We start from the raw sequence: 20,411 nt of genomic DNA, 5'->3' as shown, positions 1-20,411 counted from the left end.
TAGGCCATGACGGTGCTCCCATGTAGTAATGGATGGACAAAGTCGCGGTGGAAGAAGAACTTGGGGAAAAACAACTTGCGAATGGAAAGCTTGTGGATGCCAATTTGGTGATCGGCGAACAAGAGGCTCTCAATCAAATATGAAGCATCAAGTCGTTTTTCCAAGAGGCATTCGGCAAAAATGGGAACCAAAAGAGTGTCGATGTATCCAAAATTTGGTAGGGCAAAAATTTGTGCATGTAAGAGTTGTAAGGTGTCAAAAATGTGTGGTGTAGCATTGTCCCAAACAAGTGGAACAAACAAAAGGCAAGTGTCGGCGGCAAAATTTGGGGCAAAATTGTTATGTGCAATGGCAAAACGATGGAGACTTCGAACTTGGGAGAGTATGGTTGGCTTGAGCCTAGTATGAGTGTCCTCAAGTGTGAACGAATCCATTGCAATTGCCAAAGATGAAATGAGAAATCCAAAGAAGAGCAACTTTTTGTGTGACATGTGGCACAAGATGCATAAGGTGTCTCTCACATGTATGACATGGTCCTTGAGAATCTCGTAGTGTATGATGATATCATCACGACATACAACAACCATTGTGCCGACAAGATGTTTCAAGATGTGTTGCATACGAGGCAAAAGAGGTGACAAGGAGTTGGACCAAACCGGAAACTCGACAAGGAAAGTCGGAAACACACGAGAGCGAAGGCTTGTGGGAACATACCCTTTGGTGTGATTCCCGCGGGTTAGGTCCTTGTTGGGGTAGCTCTCAATTGCGCGTTTCGTGAGCTCATGCTCCGTGGCGGTGGAAGTTATCATTCGGGTACCTATACACACAAAAGAGAAAACAAAAAGCGTGTGTGCATGGTAGAGGAACACATCATCCATCATGATGTTCCATGTCTTGTGCACATCACCATTAGTGTCAATCAAGATAGTATGAAATGCATGGCGATGGTGCATATGGCAAGAAGGTGCATTCATGGCATGTGGTAACTCATGATCATCAAAAAGTGAGAAGGCTATGGGGGCCATCTTGTGAACAATGAAATAAGCATTCTTGCATACCAAGCATAAGAAAGAGCAATTGTTCACAATCTTGGATGCAAGGATCATGGAATGGTGTAAGCATTTTGGACAAAGCATGCGGAAGCTAATGTCATCCTTGTCATTATCATTGCAAGCAATACATGGTAAAGAGCAAGTGGTCGACATATTGCAAGCAATGGTGGAAAAATTGAAGCTCTCATAGCATGGCATGGTCATGGTATCACAAACACTCACTTCCACATGATCAACAATGTTATCAAGCAAAGTATCGCATGGGAAAATGAAAGTAGCATGTGACGTAGCAAATGTATCATCGAGATCATGCATGCACTCATAAGTCATCATGTCCACTAGTGGGATCATGGCATCATCAACACCTATGTTGTTACCTTTGTTGGCCGACTCATTTGAGGTAGGTGTTGTGGAAGTAGGAGGATCCATGTGGTCGACATGTCCGTCTTGGAGCAAGCATGGTGAGATATCATCATCTTCATGCACCATGTACATCGTCTCCATGAGCGGGAACTCGTCCTCCGTGGAACCTAGTGCAACATAAGAAGACACAAACGAGGGAGAGGTTAATGTGTTAGCAAAAGCGATGTCCTCCATGGACCTATCATCTACCTCTCTCAACTCACTTTGTGTATCACTCATGTCCTCCAAACGGAAGCACTCAAACTCACATATGGGGTGGAAGTCACTCAACTCACTATCACTCTCACTCAAGTGGGCTAAGTGGCTCTCATGCTCACCTGGGATTGGTACCAACTCATCGATCAAGCATATAGGAGTAGGCTCGACTTTCTCATCTCCATGCGACTCCTTGGTTGAAGGGAAATTCCCATGCTCAACCATCTCAACTCCATGCGCCTCCTTAGGTGAAGGGAGAATCCCATGCTCACCATGCTCAACTCCATCACCTCCCAAGTCGTCCTCCATCGTGGTCGCCGTAGTGTCGTGGAGAGCTAGGCTCGGATCCACATCATCCTTGAGTTGGCCTTGTTGATCTTCATCTTGAAGTGTGGGCGCTAAAGGCTTCTTGGTGGCTTGGGCTTGTAGCTTGTCGAAGTAGAGCGTCTTGGAACTTGGCGTTGTGCATTGCCATGCCATGTGACCCTTGGCCTTGCATACCTCACATAGGAGATTGGGACATTCCCGTGGAGGGTGGCCTTGTTGCTTGCACTTGTAGCATCGGAGTCCATAGGCATATGACGAGCTAGAGGCCATTGTGGTGGTGGCACAAGAGGTGGAAGTCGCCTTATGAGGAAGGTATGCGCGATGTGCACTTGCCATCCTTGTAGTGGTGGACACCGTATGATGGTGTTTGTCGTCTTCATGTCGAGGATCTCGTCTTCGTGCCTCATCACCATGGCTTGAGTGGTGTCGTCGAAGATCCGTGGAAGATGTTGGTCGATGGCGCTCATGGGGTGGCTTGTGTCGGTGATGCTCATGGGGTGACATATGTCGATGGGAGCCATGCGACGGTGGTGGTCGACGATGATCATGAGAAGGTGTATGTCGATGACGATCCTTGACATGCCTAGAGGATAGCTCATGTGGCTTGGCATATTGCTTGTGGCGCCTTGTGGAGTTTGGAGAAGAGTGTCGATGACGATCATGTTGGGGACGCTCTTGATGCTCCACATGATGTGCTTGAAGTCGATGATCTTGTGCATAAGCACTCTCATGGTGGCGCCTTGTGGAGCTCGGAGAAGTGTGTCGATGACGCTGATGATGGGGACGCTCTTGATGATCCATATGATGGTGCCATCGTGGAGGTCCGCTATCTTCATATGTAGCTCCATTGGCCAAGTAGGTGACTAGGTGAGGCTCCGCCATGGTGTCGATGTCGTAGGCGTGGCGTTGCTCCACCATGTCGTCCATGCTTGATGAGCCATTTTCGATGTAGAGCTCGTCGAAGTCGTCCTCAAGGTGGTGCTCCACCATGTCGTCCATGTCGATGATGCTTGGGGAGCCATGGTCGTTGTCGAGCTCCTCGATGTTGGAGATGTCGGTGATGCTTTCGGAGCCATAGTCGGAGTAGAGCTCCACATGTTCCTCCACATCCGCGGTGCTTGAGGAGGAATCCTCCTCGAAGTGCTCCGTGTACTCCTCCGTATCTTCATCTTCGCTATCCATGTTAGCACGATGGTATCTATATGGTGTATGTTAGTGGAAGAACACTACCTCGCAATCTTACCGTGGTATGACAAGATTGGGGTGATCCAACAAACCGAGAGTTAGAACAATTGTATCGGGCACTCACACAAAAGCACACGCAAAAGCTAGCAAATATGGTGTTAGGTGAGTATGGTGGAAAGCCAAAAGACGAAATCCGAAATCAAGTGTATTGTCAAGAGTGGGTGAAATCCAAAAATTCAAATGTCAAAGCGATGATCACTATAAACACGGAAAAGATGTGGAACACACACACGGGATAAGCGGGGTTAGTGCAACCAAAAGTGAGCGGAAAAGTGTATATAAGGGTGCTCGGTGTCACACTAACACAAGGAGAGGCAAAGCTTTGGTTGCAAACGGAGAGACAACAAGATTCACACGTAGCCTCTCTTCTCTTTTCTCTCTTTTGCTTAAAAGCTTTTTCTCTTTTGTATACGGTGGCACTTGCACTCTTTTGTATCTATGGTGGCACTTGTACTCTTTTGTATGTATGATGGCACTTGCACTCTTTTTGTGCTTTTCTTTCTTTTTCACGCTCTATGTTAGCGTTAGCTCGCTCTTGCTATCTTGCCACACGAGTTTTGCTTAGAAGCTTGACTCCACACTACACACACACCTCACAATCGGGGCCACGTGCAATGTCTCGCAACACTCAATAAGCAATGCTCGATAGGATAGATCGCAAAAGAAGAGGGTTACAAGGGGAATGCAAGTTATACCTAAGATGTTAGGCGGTGATGAACACACAACTTGCGATGATGGTGTTGACGTCAGAAACCCCCTGGCGGGCAGAGACGGGCAACACCGTAGAGCCGGGAACAACTGGGGCTGCGGCTGGCCCCAGTCCCTCTGAGCGACGGCCCGCAAAGCCTCCTGGTCGCACGCGCCGATGTTTATCACAAGGGCGTGCCACCTGACCTATACCTGGTCAGGAAGGTGTGGATGATGCCTCGCTTAGTTTCCTGCAGGGCACACACGTAAACGTTAAATACGAGCCTCGATCGGCTCTCAGGTTATCCCGTGGATCGGCTCAAAGAGCCGATCCACCCATGATTCAGACGAGGTGTCCGAATATATGGTGGTCCCGCTTGATCAAGGTAAAGCTAATGAGATCTACGACGATGTGGGGTTTTCACCGCATAATCGGATCATCCTACTCCAGGTTGGGCCTCGCGGCCACGCACGGTGATCGTAAGCCGATCCTAAACAAGGCCTAAAAACCAACACGAGGTTGATCCTCGGAACATCCTCGCTTAGGGCCAACGAACGACACCCTACGTGCCGCTGGATCCTCCCCCCTTTGTAAGGCCTAACTATTGCAGATATTAAACTAATCCTTGTAGAACAAGGAGCAATCGTAACGGATCAGATCTACTAAACTATGATCAAGCGGGGTGCCGCCCCTACACCTAAGATAGGTGTAGGGGCAGCTAGACATGCAAGGGTTGCACTACGAAAGCATGTAGTATGAAGAACAATGCTAACCCTAACATGTCTAAGATAACTACGTTGCTCGCCATCAAAAAGGCTTCAGTACGAGCAACGCATGAACAACGTAGGCAGGCTTGTGCTGCCTAGATCGCAAGATGCGATCTAGGCAGCATGATGCTTACCGGTAGAAACCCTCGAGACGAAGGGGTTGGCGATGCGCCGAGATTTGTTTGTGGTTGAACGTTGGTTGTTGTTTATTCCATAAACCCTAGATACATATTTATAGTCCAGGGGACTTTCTAATGTGGGCGTGCACCAAACCGTGCACGAGATAAACTCTAACTTCTAAACTAAGATGCGATCTAATATGTTACAGATACACGGGCAATTAAGCCCAACTTGGTATAAAAGGCCGATTCACGTATTCCTTCTATATATATATTTCTTCACGCCCATCTTGATCGCGGCCCACCTCTGACTCGGTCAAATTCTGGTGATAACACATGCCCCCCTGGTTTTGGAAATGACATTTCCAAAAGCATAATATTCCTCTCCCATCGGGTCATGTCGTGGCAGAGCCGTTGCAGTATCCTTCATCATGATGCCCTGCTTTCTCAACTTCTCCGCGTGACCTGGCAGTTTTTAGGCACCACTTCCTCGGAAACTGCTGTGGCATTGAATTTCCACTATATCCCCTTTTATTTAACCGCTATGAACAGTTTTGCTCTGCATCTCCCTCGCATTAGCAGTCCAAAAGCCCTCCTGCGCCACCATGTCTTCCTCCTCCTCTGCTCCATCGGATCCTTCCAGCCAGTCCTCCACGTCCCGTGAGCCGACGCCGGAGTACAACCCGGCGGAGGTCCATGCGGCCAACACCCGTCGCGCCATTGCGGCCGGGGAGGAGTCAGACCATGACTTCTCCATCTGGTCCGAGGACGACCAGTCCTCGACGGACGGGGAGAGCGACCTCCGCTTCCTCGCCGATGGGGAATCGGAGGAGGAGAGCGATGACGATCGCTTCTCCTGGGATGACTTCACCTCCTCCGAGGGGGTGGAGAAGGAGGAAGAGGAGGAGGAGGACGACGACGACAGCCCCTCCGACGAGCCGCCGGCCAAGCGGTTCTGCCCCTGGCCGGGCAACCTTAGCGACTTCGACAGCGATGAGGACGACGCTGACGAAGAAGACGAGGACAACGAGGGCCCGGTCGGCGGCCATTGGAGCGACGACGAGCCCGCCGGGAGTAGCGCCGACAGCGGCGACGACGGCGACGACGAGGGCGATGACGGCCCGTAGATAGGACCTCCGAGCATAGGGCCGTAGTAGTAGATGGGGCAATGTATCCCCTAGTATTTCCTTCGAGAGCAATCAGCTCTTTGATGTAAGAAATCCCGCCTATTAATGAAGAACTTTTCCCCAATTCGATTTTGCTGATTTCCTTTGAGCTTAATTTAGCCGATTCCCCCTCATACTGACCTTGCCGATTCGTCCCCTTTGCCAATGCGTAATGAGCCGATAGCAACGCATCGGTCCTTCGACATTTACCCTTCCATTCTTCAACTGATGATTCTCTTTCGGTAGATACTCGTGGGACTTCCAAGAGAGCCCTTAAATTTCTCCCACCAGTTTCAGAGATCCTTCTTAGCGAGCGCTCATCGTTTTGTGAAGAAGGTTGCAACGGAGATCAGCCGATGGTACCCCAATCGGTTCCTCAATAGAGCATCTACCAGGCCTGTTGCCCCCCGAGTCTCAGCCAAGGCAAAACAGAGACAAGGATACACAAATTAGCTGTATGGACCTGGGCTTGATCGTGTGTGGGGAAGTTCTTATGCAGAGCTAGCCGATTTGAACATAAATCGGTTTCTCAAAGCAGAGAGCCTTTAAGGTGAGCTGCCCCCCGAGTTTCTTCAGTTCCTGCCGGCCAGCTCGGCTCCTTTCCTTTGGTGGATCTGATGCGATCCATCCTTGACCTGATCTACACGTTCAGGCTGCTCTTGGCATTGTTCTTGAAGAGAGAATCCGAGCTCTTAAGCTACCCCATTAAGGAGTTCTTTCATTAAAACCCTCTTCGTGACCCTCTGCTCGTGACAGTTATTCCTCTCGAGTCGATGGCCATGCATCGGCTTCCATATCCTTAAGTCGATGTCTGCTGCATCGGCTGTGCTCGAAAATTTTTCATTTTTCGAATTTTCAGAATTTTACGGCCGACTTGTGCATCGGCCCCCATATTCCAATACCCATCACCAAAGGATGAGTCGCTTCTATTGCATATCCTCGTGCTCTATCCACCTGGGTGCCCCCCCGAGCCGATTCTGTCAAGAGAATTGATGGTATCGGCTCTGTTGGATAACATGTTGAACCCAGGCAGAATGGTGGGTGAGGATAATTTTGGCCGATTGCTGGAATCGGCCTCCACGTTGCTTGCTCGGTGAAGGTTTTGTAAGTTCCCTTCATAAATTTTTTGGGGCCGATCACCAGGACCAGCCTCGCCATGTTTGCTCCTTGACGTGCTCTTGCTACTCGTTCAGGCCGGTAGACAAAACCAGCCCAATCTCTGACTTTATCATGTTGGTGCGCTTGCTGTCGTCCACCTTGGATGTATCGTGTAACCGTGGAGCACCGAGCTTCGTCGGAAGAACGAGCACCATGTTTGTGCCAGCCGATGTTTCATCATCGGCTTTCCTTTGCTTGGGGCGCCACTCCATTTTTCGTGGACGTCCCTCTTCATCCAGGGTTCGCTGAACCTTCACAGCCAGATCAGGCCTTGCCTTCCTCAATGTATGCAAGTACAACCTCTCGGCTTCTTCCAGACCGCGCAATCGTTGAACCCTGCGTTTCTGGGAACGGCTGAGTCCGTCAGGGCACCACCTTGGCCGGTGGTACCTGTCTTCTTCTTCTCCCTCGTCTTCTGAATCTTCGAGAGCTTCCAACCGAGGGGACTCAGCTCGTTTGCTCTGTGGCGGGAGAGGTCCTAAGCGCTCGAACACGGACACGTTGGCTGCCTCCTTCTTCTTCCGGTTGCATTACGGGCAATTGCCGATTGTTGGCAATCGGCTCATTCCTGAATCCCAGCAGTGCCTGAAGAAAGGACAATCCCAGTGCCTGTCCTCGTCGTCTCGCTCCTTTGCCTTTCCCTTGGCACAACGCCCGTGCTCCTCCTCATCGCGATTATGCCGACGATGTCTTCTGGCTTCTCTAGCCAGACGATCTCTTTCATCATCATTGCTGGACCGTCGGCGTTGGTCGTACTGACTCACATACTTGTTGAGGAGGTGATCAGAGAGAGGTCGCTGATATCTTATGTTCTTCACTTCTCCCTCTGTTACGTAGCGCTTGCCGTCTTGGCGGAGCCGATCGCGTGGAGCGGCTTCCTCTGTTTCTTTGCTATGAGAGCAGCTGCCCTCATCTCCATCCTTGCCAGAGTGGTGTCCAAGATCTACCATGTTGATATTGCACAGGAAACCCGGCTGGCACCCTGCATGGCAAGCATACTCCACCATGTTTACGGCGGGAAAGGGGTGTGTGTCGACCTTCATGGCGTATTGGTTGAAAATCAACCGTCCGTTTTCTATCGCCGCTTGGATGTGCCGACGCCACACCCGGCAGTCGTTGGTGGCATGGGAGAGCGAGTTATGCCATTTGCGGTATGGCTTTCCATTCAGCTCTTGCGCCGTGGGGAATTTGAGACCTTCGGGTATCTTCAACTCGCTTTTCCTTGAGTAGGAGGTCGAAGATTTGCTCGGTCTTGGTCACGTCAAAATCAAATCCCCGGGCGGGCCTGGTGGCTTTACCCATTTGCGGGACACGGGGGTTCCTCCCCGAGTCCACTCAGCCACTGCTACTTCTTGGTCTCCCGCAGAACTTCGTCTTCCTCTGCATCGACCAGGGCTACTGCACGCTTGAACTTGTCTTGGTACAGGTCCGGGTGGCGCTGTTCATATGCTGAAAGTTTCTGAACCACGTGTGCCAGCGAGGGATAATCTGCTTGGGAGGCCATTGATACGTCTCCAACGTATCGATAATTTCTTGTGTTCCATGCCACATTATTGATGTTATCTACATGTTTTATGCACACTTTATGTCATATTCGTGCATTTTCTGGAACTAACCTATTAACAAGATGCCGAAGTGCCGATTGTCGTTTTCTGCTGTTTTTGGTTTCAGAAATCCTAGTAAAGAAATATTCTCGGAATTGGACGAAATAAAAGCCCGGAGGCCTATTTTCTCACGAAGCTTCCGGAAGTCCGAAGGAGAGACGAAGAGGGGCCACGGGGGAGCCAAACCCTAGGGCGGCGCGGCCCCCCTTGGCCGCGCGGCCCTGTGGTGTGGGCCCCCGTGCCGCCTCTCGACTTGCCCTTCCGCCTACTTAAAGCCTCCGTGACGAACCCCCCGCAACCGAGAGCCACGATACGGAAAACATTACTGAGACGCCGTCACCGCCGATCCCATCTCGGGGGATCCTGGAGATCGCCTCCGGCACCCTGCCGGAGAGGGGAATCATCTCCCGGAGGACTCTACACCGCCATGGTCGCCTCCGGAGTGATGAGTGAGTAGTCTACCCCTGGACTATGGGTCCATAGCAGTAGCTAGATGGTTGTCTTCTCCCCATTGTGCTATCATTGTCGGATCTTGTGAGCTGCCTATCATGATCAAGATCATCTATATGTAATTCTATATGTTGCGTTTGTTGGGATCCGATGAATAGAGAATACTTGTTATGTTGATTATCAAAGTTATGCTTATGTGTTGTTTATGATCTTGCATGCTCTCCGTTTCTAGTAGAGGCTCTGGCCAAGTTTTTACTTTTAACTCCAAGAGGGAGTACTTATGCTCGATAGTGGGTTCATGCCTGCATTGACACCGGGACGAAGTGATGTAAAGTTCTAAGGTTGTGTTGTGCTCGTTGCCACTAGGGATAAAACATTGATGCTATGTCTAAGGATGTAGTTGTTGATTACATTACGCACCATACTTAATGCAATTGTCTCGTTGCTTTGCAACTTAATACTGGAGGGGTTCGGATGATAACTCGAAGGTGGACTTTTTAGGCATAGATGCAGTTGGATGGCGGTCTATGTACTTTGTCGTAATGCCCAATTAAATCTCACTATACTCATCATGATATGTATGTGCATGGTCATGCTCTCTTTATTTGTCAATTGCCCAACTGTAATTTGTTCACCCAACATGCTGTTCGTCTTATGGGAGAGACACCTCTAGTGAACTGTGGACCCCGGTCCAATTCTCTTTACTGAAATACAATCTACTGCAATACTTGTTTTTACTGTTTTCTCTGCAAACAATCATCTTCCACACAACACGGTTAATCCTTTGTTACAGCAAGCCGGTGAGATTGACAACCTCACTGTTTCGTTGGGGCAAAGTACTTTGGTTGTGTTGTGCAGGTTCCACGTTGGCGCCGGAATCTCCGGTGTTGCGCCGCACTACATCCCGCCGCCATCAACCTTCAACGTGCTTCTTGGCTCCTCCTGGTTCGATAAACCTTGGTTTCTTTCGAGGGAAAACTTGCTGCTGTGCGCATCATATCTTCCTCTTGGGGTTGCCCAACGAACGTGTGAAATACACGCCATCAAGCTCTTTTTCACGGCGCCGTTGCCGGGGAGATCAAGACACGCTGCAAGGGGAGTCTCCACTTCTCAACCTCTTTACTTTGTTTTTGTCTTGCTTTATTTTATTTACTACTTTGTTTGCTGCATTTATATCAAAACACAAAAAAAATTAGTTGCTAGCTTTACTTTATTTACTGTCTTGCACTCTATATCAAAAACACAAAAAAATTAGTTACTTGTTTTACTTTACTTAATATCATGCATGTTTTTATTTCACTAGTTAAGCATAATGGAAAACAACAAAAATATGAGAGATCTTTATGAACTTTATCTTGAATTAGGACATGATGTGTTTGAAGAGAGAATTAAAAAACCCATGGAACTTTATATGCATGCTAATGGGAATGTTATTACTATGGATGCTTTGAACACCATTGTTGCTAATCCTATGGAAGATTCTAAGCTTGGGGAAGCTGGCTCTGATGAGCATGATCTTTTTAGTCCCCCAAGCATTGAGGAGAAAATTTTCTTTTATGATTACAATATGCCTCCTATATATGATGATAGCCACTTTGTTGAATTTGCTCCCACTACAACTAATAAAATTGATTATGCTTACGTGGAGAGTAATAATTTTATGCATGAGACTCATGATAAGAATGCTTTATGTGATAGTTACATTGTTGAGTTTGCTCATGATGCTACTGAAAATTATTATGAGAGAGGAAAATATGGTTGTAGAAATTTTCATGTTACTAAAACACCTCTCTATGTGCTGAAATTTTTGAAGCTACACTTGTTTTATCTTCCTATGCTTGTTACTTTGCTCTTCATGAACTTGTTTATTTACAAGATTCCTATGCATAGGAAGCATTTTAGACTTAAATGTGTTTTGAATTTGCCTCTTGATGCTCTCTTTTGCTTCAAATACTATTTCTTGCGAGTGCATCATTAAAACTGCTGAGCCCATCTTAATGGCTATAAAGAAAGAACTTCTTGGGAGATAACCCATGTGTTATTTTGCTACAGTATTTTACTTTATATTTGAGTCTTGGAAGTTGTTTACTACTGTAGCAACCTCTCCTTATCTTAGTTTTGAGTTTTGTTGTGCCAAGTTAAGCCGTTGATAGAAAAGTAAGTACTAGATTTGGATTACTGCGCAGTTCCAGATTTCTTTGCTGTCACGAATATGAGCCCACTGCCCTGCAGGAAGCTCAGAAAATTATGCCAATTTACGTGCATGATCCTAAGATATGTACGCAACTTTCATTCAATTTGAGCATTTTCATTTGAGCAAGTCTGGTGCCATTTTAAAATTCGTCAATACGAACTGTTCTGTTTTGACAGATTCTGCCTTATATTTCGCATTGCCTCTTTCGCTATGTTGGATGAATTTCTTTGATCCACTAATGTCCAGTAGCATTATGCAATGTCCAGAAGTGTTAAGAATGATTGTGTCACCTCTGAATATGTCAATTTATATTGTGCACTAACCCTCTAATGAGTTGTTTCGAGTTTGGTGTGGAGGAAGTTTTCAAGGGTCAACACTACTGCAAAAAGGCTTATAGCCGCCATATCATTAGTGACGGGAAAAATAGTGCTGGTCACTAGTAAGTACTCCTAGCGACGGGCAAAAATAAGCCTGTCACTGGTATTTTATACTAGTGACAGGCGTATTAAAATACCTGTCATTACTGTTTTTTCCTAGAGACCGGCCAAATAAAAAAGTTACTTAGTGACGGGGTCCCTGAAATGCCTGTCACTGGACATACCCACGCGGCCCATGGCCGGGCCACTTGGTGGGTCTCTCTCCCTCGAGCGACGGGCGAGGTCGAGGCGGAGTCCGGATCTCCACGATTTGAGACTCGTTAGATTTATTTTGTCAACCAACTCTCCGGGTAGCAACTCCGCGCCTGTCGCCGGTCGTGCTGCACCCCGTACGGAACACAGCGCCGGCCTCCCTGTGCCCCATCCCAAACGCAGCGCCCCAACCCCTCCAACGCCGGCCGCCCTGTCCCCCGTCCCAAACGCCGCGGCGCCAGCCCACTCCAACGCCGCCGCCCTCCTTCCCCGCGTTCCTGGCCGTCTCCTCCGGCGTCAGCAAGGTCGCCGCCGCGCAGCAGCAGGTGAGAACTCGCATCCCATTTATTCAGATCGAGTCGCAGGACGAAGTGACCTTGCAGTATTCTGCCCGTCATGTAAAAAGAACACCAATTTGATGCTGTTTGTAGAGCAGTACTAGCTAGATTGACTGCAGGGCTGCAATCACTTGGTGGTTCGGATCGGATTGGGTACACTTGGACTGCCCACATATGCAGCGCAGTAGCAGCCTCCAAATTCTGCAGTTTGAGTATTCATTACTAGATTTGAAACCTGCTGCATAAGTTCTTTGTTGACTTCCAACAGCCTTTTTCGTGTGTATTGAATGGAACGAAAATAGATCTGTAGCATTTTTTCAATAGAGCCAAGTTAGCAATAAGTTTTGATTGCAATTAGTTCCTAAAATGTGTTTGCTGTTGGCAGAAAAAAGTATAAGAAGAAGCATGTGCTTCAGATTAGTTTTAGTACAATTTTTTCCATGTAGTCACCATAGTGTGTTTGTGGTTGTCACAGAAAGAATAAGAAAAATCATGTGATTGTGATGTACTAGTACAAAGCTTCTAACTGCAATCAGAACTTGCTATTTACTTGGTTCTGTTGGACTTTGGCTAGCTATGTAGTATCTGGTACAGAGTTGCAGATAGTTTTACAGACCACAACAACTCGACAAGGCAAACTCTTGGCATTTTAAGAAAGACATACTCATAAAATTGGAGTGGGTAGGTAGTGGCAGTCTAAAAATACTATGCACTTGCTCCTCACTTGAGTGGGTACTCCATGTAGAAGTACAACACAAGAAGCTAGCAAATGAATGCGTATATATATTTTAGACCTACTTAAAAATAGAGATGTATTTGCTTGCACTTGTATTATGCAAGTAATCTATGCTAGAGCACGGATTCAGGATCTTTTGACATAGATTTTAAGTGCACGGCAACAATGTCAAAACACATTTATACCTGCATAACATAACATTCGATAGGTTGCATCTATTAAAGTAGCACTTGAGTTATTCCCTAATCATTGTAGTACTATTATTGATATGAGCAGAACCCACTTTACCTGATGTTTTAGTGCAGGCTGCTATTATCATCACTCTGTCATAACTGATGTTTACTCATGATGACAACCATATTCACAAAGGCACTTTAGGTTCACTGACAGAAAACCAAGATGTTTTATGGGCACTAGTAGAAAAGTTATTTTCCGAAGTTTCAGCTTGAAAATTATTACCCTTGAAAGAAAATTATAGGCAGAGTACATTCTGTTGATTTTTCCGATTCACCTTCTGCTTTTGAATCTGAAGAAGGTACCGCAGAAGAAACTAAGTCACAAGAACAACCATCGAAGTGGAAGAGGGCCTAGGTGGATGCATCGTACCACAACATGGATCTTATTGGCAACCACCATCTTCTGTTGAGAGGCTACTGGAGAATGGTAGCCATCAAGCCAGTGCTGCTCCACGGCATAGCCAGCAAGCTCAGCCATCCTGGCTGCCTGGTAAGCAACCACACTCACAATTGGACAGCCAACATGCGTACAGTAATTTTCAAGATCATGTCGCCTCATGGCACAGTGGGCAAGCTCATGAACCCCTGCATCAATGGCAGGCTAGTAGGCAACCATAGACACCAACTGAACTTCTACGAGAGTACCGGAACTTTAGGCTCTCCATGCACCTTTCAGCATAACACATAAATTCATAATTTGGTTAGTTTTATGTTCTAATACGTACTTGCATAAGTTTCTGTAAGCCTGTTACAGTATGGTTTCTTTCAGCCTTCCTGAGTAAATATTTCCCTTGTTGGCAAATTTAACCGAGGGTACTTCATAATGACCTCTTTGTTAGGTGTGCCTGCAGCAGACATTGATATCTTATGTGTTGGACCTTCATATGTGAAGCGCGAGGTGAAGTCATCTTTCTTTTGCATAAAACATACTTTCTATAAATTACGTACAGCTTCATAATGAATGCTAATATTTTTGCAGGATGATTACTTTGTGACGCTACATGACATATTGGCCCAAATGGAAGAAGCGACTGAACTGCAACGCCTGTACCTGGTCCACGTGTACCTGTTATCGCTTTCAGTAATGCCACCAGTAAGTGTGCATTTGATTTAATACTTGTTTGCGTTCTTAAATGCTTCTGCTGCACCTGTAATAGTATACTGTTATGCTTACCGAATATGCAATGCACATGAGGTATAAGGTATTGCTTTCACTGCTCAAGCTTTCTTTTGTGAGCTTCCCTGCTTTAATGTCTCTAATAGTCGCACACCGCAAATAGTTTCGGGAAATTATGATAAGACCTGCTAGTTTAGAATTTTGATGCAAGTTTAACTTGGGAGCACCCTATGGTAACCTACCGCGCCATGGACTTAGCAATTCTTCCACCTTTTTTATGCATCTGCGATCTTCTTTTGCAACCCAACATCGAAGCGTCGATTCCACATCAGAATTGTACTTCATGGAGCTGCAACGACACTACAACACCCAGCTCGCCCAGCAGTTCGCCCAGTGACTCCATTATTTATGTAGTTTCTGCATTATGACACAAGTAAGCGCTCTATTTTTCAGATAACATTAAACAGAAACAGCCACAGACTAACGTGATCTGTATGACATTTGAAATATGTCAAAACCTTCTACTGTTCTGGCTACCTATATGCCCATGTTTTGCTCTACTCTGTCTAAGATTTTACGGAGCCCCTTAATTCCTTTGATTTTTCATTATCTATGATGCTTATTTTCCCTTTTGCCATTACAGGACTGATCAAGATTCTCAAGAAGTATGACAAGAGAAATGGGGCCCTTACCCGTCTCCCCTTCATTCAAAATGTGACGCTTCAACCTTTCTTCACCACTTACTCTCGAAAAAAACCTTTCTTCACCACTGACCTGTACCAGCTTGTGAAGTAGTGTGAGGCCATGCTCGACCAGGTCCTACCATCAAACAAACCATCTGTGTAAAATGAAGATGGAAAAGAAGATATCAAAACGGAGACAAGCTGCATGTACATGAAGACATTGATGAGATAGATTACAACTTTTGCGCAAATGTATTGTCATATTGGGTGATGTGAACGTATCATTGGTAAACATCTTATTGTGCAATTTGAAATATTTGTGAAAAATGCATTTTATTTTCTCTAACATCTTATTGTGATATCTGGAATATTTGTGGAAATAGCATTTATTTTTTTTATTATCGAAATTCGAACTAGTGACAGGCATTTCTTTTTGCCTGTCAGTAGTATGCACACACTAGTGACGGGCACATGCCTGTCACTAGTAACTTGATACCAGTGACTAGTCATTAGTGACAGGCACTTTGCCTGTCACTAACAAGCCTTTTGAGCTTGTCACTGGTAGCCTATTCTGCAGTAGTGCAAGAGAGGAGTATGATGCAACATGATCAAGGAGAGTGAAAGCTCTAAGCTTGGGGATGCACCCGGTGGTTCACCCCTGCATATATCAAGAAGACTCAAGCGTCTAAGCTTGGGGATGCCCAAGGCATCCCCTTCTTCATCAACAAATTATCGGGTTCCTCCCCGAAACTACATTTTTATTCGGCCACATCTTATGTGCTTTTTCTTGGAGCGTCGGTTTGTTTTTGTTTTTTGTTTTGTTTGAATAAAATGGATCCTAGCATTCACTTCATGGGAGAGATACACGCTCCGCTGTAGCATATGGACAAATATGTCCTTGGTTTCTACTCATAGTATTCATGGCGAAGTTTCTCCTTCGTTAAATTGTTATATGGTTGGAATTGGAAAATGATACATGTAGTAATTGCTATAAATGTCTTGGGTAATGTGATACTTGGGAATTGTTGTGCTCATGTTTAAGCTCTTGCATCATATGCTTTGCACCCATTAATGAAGAAATACATAGAGCATGCTAAAATTTGGTTTGCATATTTGGTTTCTCTAAGGTCTAGATAATTTCTAGTATTGAGTTTGAACAACAAGGAAGACGGTGTAGAGTCTTATAATGCTTTCAATATGTCTTTTATGTGAGTTTTGCTGTACCGTTCATCCTCGTGTTTGTTTCAAATAAGCCTTGCTAGCCTAAACCTTGTATCGAGAGGGAATACTTCTCATGCATCCAAAATACTTGAGCCAACCACTATGCCATTTGTGTCCACCTTACCTACCTATACTACATGGTATTTTCCCGCCATTCCAAAGTAAATTGCTTGAGTGCTACCTTTAAAATTCCATCATTCACCTTTGCAATATATAGCTCATGGGACAAATAGCTTAAAAACTATTGTGGTATTGAATATGTAATTATGCACTTTATCTCTTATTAAGTTGCTTGTTGTGCGATAACCATGTTTACTGGGGAACGCCATCAACTCATTGTTGAATTTCATGTGAGTTGCTATGCATGTTCGTCTTGTCTGAAGTAAGGGCGATCTACACTGAGTTGAATGGTTTGAGCATGCATATTGTGAGAGAAGAACATTGGGCCGCTAACTAAAGCCATGATTCATGGTGGAAGTTTAAGTTTTGGACAAATATCCTCAAATCTCTAATGAGAAAAGAATTAATTGTTGTCAAATGCTTAAAGCATTAAAAGAGGAGTCCATTATCTGTTGTCTATGTTGTCCCGGTATGGATGTCTAAGTTGAGAATAATCAAAAGCGAGAAATCCAAATGCGAGCTTTCTCCTTAGACCTTTGTACGAGCGGCATAGAGGTACCCCTTTGTGAAACTTGGTTAAAGTATATGTATTGCGGTGATAATCCAGGTAGTCCAAGCTAATTAGGACAAGGTGCGAGCACTATTAGTACACTATGCATGAGGCTTGCAACTTATAAGATATAATTTACATGATGCATATGCTTTATTACTACCGTTGACAAAATTGTTTCATGTTTTCAAAATCAAAGCTCTAGCACAAATATAGCAATCGATGCTTTTCCTCTATGAGGACCATTCTTTTACTTTCAATGTTGAGTCAGTTCACCTATTTCTCTCCACCTCAAGAAGCAAACACTTGTGTGAACTGTGCATTGATTCTTACATACTTGCTTATTGCACTTATTATATTACTCTATGTTGACAATATCCATGAGATATACATGTTACAAGTTGAAAGCAACCGCTGAAACTTAATCTTCTTTTGTATTGCTTCAATACCTTTACTTTGAATTATTGCTTTATGAGTTAACTCTTATGCAAGACTTATTGATGCTTGTCTTGAAGTGCTATTCATGAAAAGTCTTTGCTTTATGATTCACTTGTTTACTCATGTCATACACATTGTTTTGATCGCTGCATTCTCTACATATGCTTTACAAATAGTATGATCAAGTCTATGATGGCATGTCACTCCGAAATTATCTTTGTTATCGTTTTACCTCGCTCGGGACGAGCGAAACTAAGCTTAGGGATGCCGATACGTCTCCAACGTATCGATAATTTCTTGTGTTCCATGCCACATTATTGATGTTATCTACATGTTTTATGCACACTTTATGTCATATTCGTGCATTTTATGGAACTAACCTATTAACAAGATGCCGAAGTGCCGCTTGCTATTTTCTCGCTGTTTTTGGTTTCAGAAATCCTAGTAAAGAAATATTCTCGGAATTGGACGAAATAAAAGCCCAGAGGCCTATTTTCTCACGAAGCTTCCAGAAGTCCGAAGGAGAGACGAAGAGGGGCCACGGGGGAGCCAAACCCTAGGGCGGCGCGGCCCCCCCTTGGCCGCGCGGCCCTGTGGTGTGGGCCCCCCGTGCCGCCTCTCGACTTGCCCTTCCGCCTACTTAAAGCCTCCGTGACGAAACCCCCAGTACCGAGAGCCACGATACGGAAAACATTACTGAGACGCCGTCACCGCCGATCCCATCTCGGGGGATCCTGGAGATCGCCTCCGGCACCCTGCCGGAGAGGGAATCATCTCCCGGAGGACTCTACACCGCCATGGTCGCCTCCGGAGTGATGAGTGAGTAGTCTACCCCTGGACTATGGGTCCATAGCAGTAGCTAGATGGTTGTCTTCTCCCCATTGTGCTATCATTGTCGGATCTTGTGAGCTGCCTATCATGATCAAGATCATCTATATGTAATTCTATATGTTGCGTTTGTTGGGATCCGATGAATAGAGAATACTTGTTATGTTGATTATCAAAGTTATGCTTATGTGTTGTTTATGATCTTGCATGCTCTCCGTTTCTAGTAGAGGCTCGGCCAAGTTTTTACTTTTAACTCCAAGAGGGAGTACTTATGCTCGATAGTGGGTTCATGCCCGCATTGACACTCGGGACAAGTGATGAAAAGTTCTAAGGTTGTGTTGTGCTGTTGCCACTAGGGATAAAACATTGATGCTATGTCTAAGGATGTAGTTGTTGATTACATTACGCACCATACTTAATGCAATTGTCCGTTGCTTTGCAACTTAATACTGGAGGGGTTCGGATGATAACTCTGAAGGTGGACTTTTTAGGCATAGATGCGGTTGGATGGCGGTCTATGTACTTTGTCGTAATGCCCAATTAAATCTCACTATACTCATCATGATATGTATGTGCATGGTCATGCTCTCTTTATTTGTCAATTGCCCAACCGTAATTTGTTCACCCAACATGCTGTTCGTCTTATGGGAGAGACACCTCTAGTGAATCGTGGACCCCGGTCCAATTCTCTTTACTCGAAATACAATCTATCGCAATACTTGTTTTTACTGTTTTCTCTGCAAACAATCATCTTCCACACAATACGGTTAATCCTTTGTTACAGCAAGCCGGTGAGATTGACAACCTCACTCGTTTCGTTGGGGCAAAGTACTTTGGTTGTGTTGTGCAGGTTCCACGTTGGCGCCGGAATCTCCGGTGTTGCGCCGCACTACATCCCGCCGCCATCAACCTTCAACGTGCTTCTTGGCTCCTCCTGGTTCGATAAACCTTGGTTTCTTTCTGAGGGAAAACTTGCTGCTGTGCGCATCATACCTTCCTCTTGGGGTTGCCCAACGAACGTGTGAAATACACGCCATCAGCCATGTCCTTGAGCTGTGTTGCAAGGCCTGCTACTGCCAACTCGACTGCTTCCTTTTCAGTTATACGAACCGAAAAGCATCGGTTCCTAATGGTCCTGAAGCGCTGGATGTATTCTGTCACAGTTTCTCCGCGCTTCTGACGTAGTTGTGCTAGATCGGCAATGCTAGACTCGGAAGCTTCTGAATGATACTGCTCATGGAACTGCTCTTCCAACTGCTTCCAAGTTTGGATGGAGTTCGGTGGTAGCGATGTGTACCACCCGAAAGCCGATCCTGTGAGGGACTCGTGAGAAGAACCTCACGCGCAACTCGTCTGACGCTGAGATCGTGCCCAGCTGTGCCAAATATCGGCTCACATGCTCGATGGAGCTGGACCCATCTGACCCACTGAACTTTGTGAAGTCCGGGAGCCGATATTTGGGTGGCAGCGGGATCGGTTCGTAGGCTGTTGGGGTACGGCTTGGTGTAGCCGAACGCTTTCCTTTTCGGCATCATACCGAACTGATCTTTCAGAATTGTGCAAATCTGATCCGCTGTGATGGCTGAAGGTGTCGAACCCTGAAGATTCGCCGGGGTGGCATACTTGACCAGCCATGCTTGCTTTTCCGGTTCTAAGCCAACTGCAGGAGCTGGGCTTTGGAGGTTCGTCGGGGTGGCGTACTTAGCCAGCCACGATTGCTTCTCAGGATCGGCTCCTGACGTTCCTCCTGCCGTCCCCGAGGCCGCTGATATTGCAGCCTCGGTTCGAGAGTGCCCGGGCGTTGCGGTCCGGTACGTATGCGCACGTGTATCCGTGCGGGATCTCCTTAGGCGGCTCAGGTAGGAATTGGTAGTCACTAGGATCACCACCAACCTTGTAGACGACGTATGCCGATGAGTTCGGCAGTTCCGGTGCTACCCATGCGAACGGCTGGGGCTGGAGCGGCATCTCTCCTTTGAAAGTCCCCGAGCCGGTCCCGACGGGGAGTACCGGTGACTCATGATTTCCTCGGACGACGCGCAGCGACACGCTCCAAGGTGTTCACCGGGCTCTCGGAGTGGCGGTGCAGCGAATGAGCCACCATGTAGTTGATCTCCTGCCGCAGCG

General features: G+C 46.3%; 1 long non-coding RNA gene across 1 annotated transcript; it reads left to right on the top strand.

The window, feature by feature from the left end:
- Positions 1-13,376: 13,376 nt before the first annotated feature.
- On the top strand, positions 13,377-14,370 carry LOC124682756. The gene is made up of 3 exons (XR_006996416.1): positions 13,377-13,817; positions 14,167-14,225; positions 14,307-14,370. It is a non-coding gene; the product is annotated as an uncharacterized LOC124682756 (long non-coding RNA).
- The last annotated feature ends 6,041 nt before the right edge of the window (positions 14,371-20,411 follow it).

Source organism: Lolium rigidum, chromosome 1 (assembly GCF_022539505.1).
Source record: "Lolium rigidum isolate FL_2022 chromosome 1, APGP_CSIRO_Lrig_0.1, whole genome shotgun sequence".
In the NCBI taxonomy this organism is placed as follows: domain Eukaryota; kingdom Viridiplantae; phylum Streptophyta; class Magnoliopsida; order Poales; family Poaceae; genus Lolium; species Lolium rigidum.
This window is presented reverse-complemented; position numbering and strand designations above follow the sequence as displayed.